This window comes from Triticum dicoccoides, chromosome 7B (assembly GCF_002162155.2).
Source record: "Triticum dicoccoides isolate Atlit2015 ecotype Zavitan chromosome 7B, WEW_v2.0, whole genome shotgun sequence".
NCBI lineage: Eukaryota > Viridiplantae > Streptophyta > Magnoliopsida > Poales > Poaceae > Triticum > Triticum dicoccoides.
Window position 1 is genome coordinate 19,412,241 of NC_041393.1, and position 6,000 is coordinate 19,418,240.

Genomic DNA, 6,000 nt, shown 5'->3' on the forward strand with positions numbered 1-6,000 from the left:
GTCCAAACGGAATGAAACCTTCGGGAGAGTTATTTTTGGAACGGAAGCAATCCACGAGACTTGGAGTAGACGTCAGGGAAGCTTAGAGGAAGCCACGAGGCAGGGACGCGCGCCCTATCCCCGGGCACGCCCCCACCCTCATGGCTCCCCTGACCGACTTCTTTCGCCTATATATGTCCATATACCCTAAAAACATCGAGGAACACAATAGATTGGGAGTTCCACCGCCGCAAGCTTCTGTAGCCACCAAAAACCAATCGGGACCCTATTCTGGCACCCTGCCGGAGGGGATTTTCCTCACCGGTGGCCATCTTCATCATCCTGACGCTCTCCATGACGAGGAGGGAGTAGTTCACCCTCGAGGTTGAGGGTATGTACCAGTAGCTATGTGTATGATCTCTCTCTCTCTCTCTCTCTCTCGTGTTCTTGATTTGGCACGATCTTAATGTATCGCAAGCTTTGCTATTATAGTTGGATCTTATGATGTTTCTCCCCCCTACCCTCTTGCAATGGATTGAGTTTTCCCTTTGGAGTTATCTTACCGGATTGAGTCTTTAAGGATTTGAGAACACTTGATGTATGTCTTGCCGTGCTTATCTGTGGTGACAATGGGATATTCACGTGATCTACTTGATGTATGTTTTGGTGATCAACTTGCGGGTTCCATGAACTTATGCATAGGGGTTGGCACACATTTTCATCTTGACTCTCCAGTAGAAACTTTGGGGCACTCTTTGAAGTACTTTGTGTTGGTTGAATAGATGAATCTGAGATTGTGTGATGCATATTGTATAATCATGCCCACGGATACTTGAGGTGACATTGGAGTATCTAGGTGACATTAGGGTTTTGGTTGATTTGTGTCTTAAGGTGTTATTCTAGTACGAACTCTATGATAGATCGAACGGAAAGAATAGCTTCATGTTATTTTACTACGGACTCTTGAATAGATCGATCATAAAGGATAACTTTGAGGTGGTTTCGTACCCTACAATAATCTCTTCTTTTGTTCTCCACTATTAGTGACTTTGGAGTGATTCTTTGTTGCATGTTGAGGGATAGTTATATGATCCAATTATGTTATTATTGTTGAGAGAACTTGCACTAGTGAAAGTATGAATCTTAGGCCTTGTTTCCTAGCATTGCAATACCGTTTACACTCACTTTTATCATTAGTTACCTTGCTGTTTTTATAATTTCAGATTACAAATACCTATATCTACCATCCACATTGCACTTGTATCACCATCTCTTCGCCGAACTAGTGCACCTATACAATTTACCATTGTATTGGGTGTGTTGGGGACACAAGAGACTCTTTGTTATTTGGTTGCAAGGTTGTTTGAGAGAGACCATCTTCATCCTACGCCTCCCATGGATTGATAAACCTTAGGTCATCCACTTGAGGGAAATTTGCTACTGTCCTACAAACCTCTGCACTTGGAGGCCCAACGACGTCTACAAGAAGAAGGTTGTGTAGTAGACATCAAGCTCTTTTCTGGCGCTGTTGCCGGGGAGGTGAGTGCTAGAAGGTATATCTTTAGATCTTTCAAGCAAATCTTTTTGTTTCTTGTTTTATCACTAGTTTAGTTTATAAAATAAAACTACAAAAAAATGGAATTGAGTTTGTCTCATACGCTTCATCTTTTTAATATCTTTCGTGAGAATGATGGAAAGGAAAATTGTGCTAAAGTGCTAGAAGAAGAAGTCTATAAAATGTTTGGCATAAAATATTTGAATGACGAGCATGATTGCAATGTTGTTAGTATGAATTCCTTGAATATCCATGATGCTTGATATGCAAAGCCACAAGCTTGGGGAAGCTATGTTTGATGAATATGATATATTTTTTTGTCCCCCAAGTTTTGATGAGCAAATTTATTATGATGAAAGCATGCCTCCTATTTATGATGATTATTGTGATGATACGTATGCTGTAAAGAATAATTATAACCATGAAACTTGTCATCATCATTTTAGTTTTCCATTGGATTATGCTTCACATCATATTTATTTTGTTGAGTTTGCTCCCACTACTATTGATGAGAATAAATTTGCTTATGTGGAGAGCAGTAAAATTTCTATGCAAGTAGATCATGAAAAGAATGCATTATTTGCAGGTTGTATTGTTGAATTCATTCATGATGCTACTAAAAATTATTATGAGAGAGGAACATGTGCTCTTACATATTGTAATAATATCAAGTTTCCTCTCTATGTGTTGAAAATCTTGAAGTTATGCTTGTTTTGCTTTCCTATGCTAGTTAATTATTGTTCCCATAAGTTGTTTGATCACCAAATCCCTATGCATAGGAAGTGGGTTATACTTAAATGTGCTAGTCATATTCTTCATGATGCTCTCTTTATGTTTCAATTCTTATCTTTTATGTGAGCATCATTGAAATCATCATGCCTAGCTAGGGGCGTTAAAGGTTAGCGCTTGTTGGGAGGCAACCCAATTTTGTTTTTGTTCATTGATTTTTGTTACTGTTTAGTAATAATTAATTCATATAGCCTCTATTTATATGTGGTTTTATGTTTCAATTAGTGTTTGTGCAAAGTAGGGCCTTTGGGAAGACTTGGGTGAAGTCTATGCGATATTGCTGTAAAAAACAGAAACTTCCGCGCTCACGAGATTAGCTACCATTTTTTACTGGAGAGTGCTTTGAGGTTGATTCTTTTTGAAGATGATTAATAGACAAATTACTCAGGTCCACCAATTTATTTCAGAATTTTTGGAGTTACAGAAGTATTCGAGTGATACATATTACTACAGACTGTTCTTTTTTGACAGATTCTGTTTTCATTGTGTTGTTTGCTTATTTTGATGAATCTATGAGTAGTATCGGAGGATATGAACCATAGAGAAGTTGGAGTACAGTAGGTTTAACACCAATATAAATAAAGAACGAGTTCATTACAGTACCTAAGTGGTGATTTATTTTCTTATACTGACGGAGCTTACAAGTTTTGTGCTGAGTTTTGTGTTGTGAAGTTTTCAAGTTTTGGTAAAGATTCGATGGAATACAGAATAAGGAGTGGCAAGAGCCTAAGATTGGGGATGCCCAAGGCACCCCAAGGTAATATTCAAGGACAAGCAAGCAACTAAGCTTGGGGATGCCCCGGATGGCATCCCCTCTTTCGTCTTCGTTCATCGGTAACTTTACGTGGAGCTATATTTTTATTCACCACATGATATGTGTTTTGCTTGGAGCGTCATTTTATTTTGTTAGTATTTGATTGCTGTTATTTAGAATAATGTTTTGCATCTATATTTCCACCCTAATGTATTTGCTTGTCGTGCTTATCTGTGGTGACAATGGGATATTCACGTGATCTACTTGATGTATGTTTTGGTGATCAACTTGCGGGTTCCATGAACTTATGCATAGGGGTTGGCACATGTTTTCGTCTTGACTCTCCGGTAGAAACTTTGGGGCACTCTTTGAAGTACTTTGTGTTGGTTGAATAGATGAATCTGAGATTGTGTGATGCATAGCATATAATCATGCCCACGGATACTTGAGGTGACATTGGAGTATCTAGGTGACATTAGGGTTTTGGTTGATTTATGTCTTAAGGTGTTATTCTAGTACGAACTCTATGATAGATCGAACGGAAAGAATAGCTTCGTGTTATTTTACTATGGACTCTTGAATAGATCGATCGGAAAGGATAAATTTGAGGTGGTTTTGTACCCTACAATAATCTCTTTGTTTGTTCTCCACTATTAGTGACTTTGGAGTGATTCTTTGTTGCATGTTGAGGGATAGTTATATGATCCAATTATGTTATTATTGTTGAGAGAACTTGCACTAGTGAAAGTATGAACCTTAGGCCTTGTTTCCTAGCATTGCAATACCATTTACGTTCACTTTTATCATTAGTTACCTTGCTGTTTTTATAATTTCAGATTACAAATACCTATATCTACCATCCATATTGCACTTGTATCACCATCTCTTCGCCGAACTAGTGCACCTATACAATTTACCATTGTATTGGGTGTGTTGGGGACACAAGAGACTCTTTGTTATTTGGTTGCAGGGTTGTTTGAGAGAGACCATCTTCATCCTACGCCTCCCATAGATTGATAAACCTTAGGTCATCCACTTGAGGGAAATTTGCTACTGTCCTACAAACCTCTGCACTTGGAGGCCCAACAACGTCTACAAGAAGAAGGTTGTGTAGTAGACATTACACCACCATCTTCAACTTCATCCCTCGTAGTAGGGAAGGGAGTGCATCTGGTTTGCAGTGGGGAAGATGATGTCGATATTGGTGAACATGGTGTATAGCGTGAAGAACATGGACTCACAGACGCACCAAAAAACTTTGTCAAGGAGCTCGCACGCGTCGAATGAGTTGGTGAAATTGACCGTGAGCAGTTTGAGGGTGCTGGCGCAGTCACGAACCTTGTTGAGGGTAAACATCCTAGGCGAGCCCCGTGGGATGTGGGCAAAGGCAGCGGTGAGGAAGTCGTGGGCGAGCTCGATGGACCCCCTCCACCTGGATTGCACCCACACACGGAGCATGCTCTCCATGAGGACGCCCGGCGGGTAGCGCAGCTCCTGCACGGTAGGAGGATGAAGGTGTTGGGTAACGTAGCATGCAATTTCAAAAAAAATCCTATGCTCGCGTAGGATCTATCTAGGAGATGCATATCAACGAGAGGGGGAGAGTGTGTCCACGTACCCTCGTAGACCGAAAGTGGAAGCGTTAACTTAACGCGGTTGATGTACTCGAACGTCTTCTCGAATCAACCGATTAAGTACCAGACATGTGGCACCTCTGAGTTCTGCACACGTTCAGCTTGATGAAATCCCTTGAACACTTGATCCAACAGAGTGTCGATGGATTCGGTGAGTTCCGTCAGCACGACAGCATGACGACAGTGTTGGTGAAGTGATCCGCGCAGGGCTTGGCCTAAGCACTACAACAATATGACCGGAGGAGTAAACGGTGGGAGGGGGGCCATAGCACACGGCTAAACAATTGGTGTGCCCCCTGCCCCCGTATATAAAGGAGGAGGGGAGGAGGCCGGCCACCAAGGGGCGCGCCATGGAGGGGGAGTCCTACTAGGACTCCACTCCTAGTAGGATTCGCCCTCCCCTCTATTTTTCCTTTTTACGGAGAGGGGGAAAGGGGAAAGAGGTGGAGAGGGACAAGGAAAGGGGGGCCGTGCCCCCACCCCTTGTCCAATTCAGATTGGCTTGGGGGGCGCGCGCCACCTCCCGTGGCCAGCCCTCTCCTCTCCACTATGGCCCATGAGGCCCATTAACTTTCCCGGGGGGTTCCGAACACCTCCCAGTACTCCAAAAAATCCCCGAACCTCTTCAGAACCATTCCAGTGTCCGTATATAACCTTCCAATATATCAATCTTTACCTCTCGACCATTTTGAGACTCCTCGTCATGTCCGTTCTCTCATCCGGGACTCGGAACAACCTTCGGTCACCAAAACACATAACTCATATAATACCTATCGTCATCGAATGTTAAGCGTGCGAACCCTACGAGTTCGAGAACTATGTAGACATGACTGATACGTCTCCAACATATCTATAATTTTTTATTATTCCATGCTGCTTTATTATCAACCTTGGATGTTTTATAATCATTATATAGTCATTTTATATCATTTTTGGTACTAACCTATTGACATAGTGCCAAGTGCCATTTGCTATTTTCTACATGTTTTTTACATTGCAGGAAATCAATATCAGATGGAGTCCAAATGCCACGCCAATTTACGATGATTTTTTATGGGCCAGAAGGAACACAACGGGCCCTGGTTGGACCTGGGGGAGTCCCGAGGAGGATAAAATCCACCAGGGCGCGCCAGGAGGCCTAGGCGCGCCCTGGTGGGTTGTGCCCACCTCGGGTGCACCCTGGACCGACTCTTTGCTCTATAAATACCCCAATATTCCAGAAACCCTAGGGGAGTTGACGAAATTTTCATACAGCCGCCGCAGAGTCCAGAACCACGAGATCCAATCTA